Genomic DNA, 525 nt, shown 5'->3' with positions numbered 1-525 from the left:
CGGGGCCAGACATCGACTGTGAACCCTGAAAAAAAATCCAACTCGGAAAACTCTATTAAACTCAACCAGTTCAACTAGAATACTATTATACTGTAAAAGTTCAAACTGGCACGGTGTCGAGATACCATCTGCAAGGTTCGTACACAGTTCGTACAGGGCGTCCTGACCGTCCATTTCGGTGTACGAGCCGTGGAGCGTATCTGAGACATTTATACACCACGCGCGATACCAATGCTGCTAGATACCCATCGACAATCAACCGGTCCCGCAGCGACGGTGCTGCCATTCAGATTTTCCGCCTGACAATAGTGAAACATGGCGCAGCGTCCTCAGCCCTCCAACCTTCAAGACAGCAACAATACTACTCTAGACTTGGAATTAAAAATTCAAAACAATTTATTGTTATTGTCGAACAATTAAATCGATCCCAGTAAAGACCTATCTCTTCAAGTGACTGACGTACTTGAGCGTCAAGTAGATGCACGTCTGCAGGATGACCCACATCCCGATCAGCACGAGCATGTA

Source organism: Aphanomyces invadans (assembly GCF_000520115.1).
Source record: "Aphanomyces invadans strain NJM9701 unplaced genomic scaffold supercont1.212, whole genome shotgun sequence".
In the NCBI taxonomy this organism is placed as follows: domain Eukaryota; phylum Oomycota; class Saprolegniomycetes; order Saprolegniales; family Verrucalvaceae; genus Aphanomyces; species Aphanomyces invadans.
The sequence above is the reverse complement of the archived record's forward strand: the minus strand, read 5'-3'. Positions refer to the sequence as shown.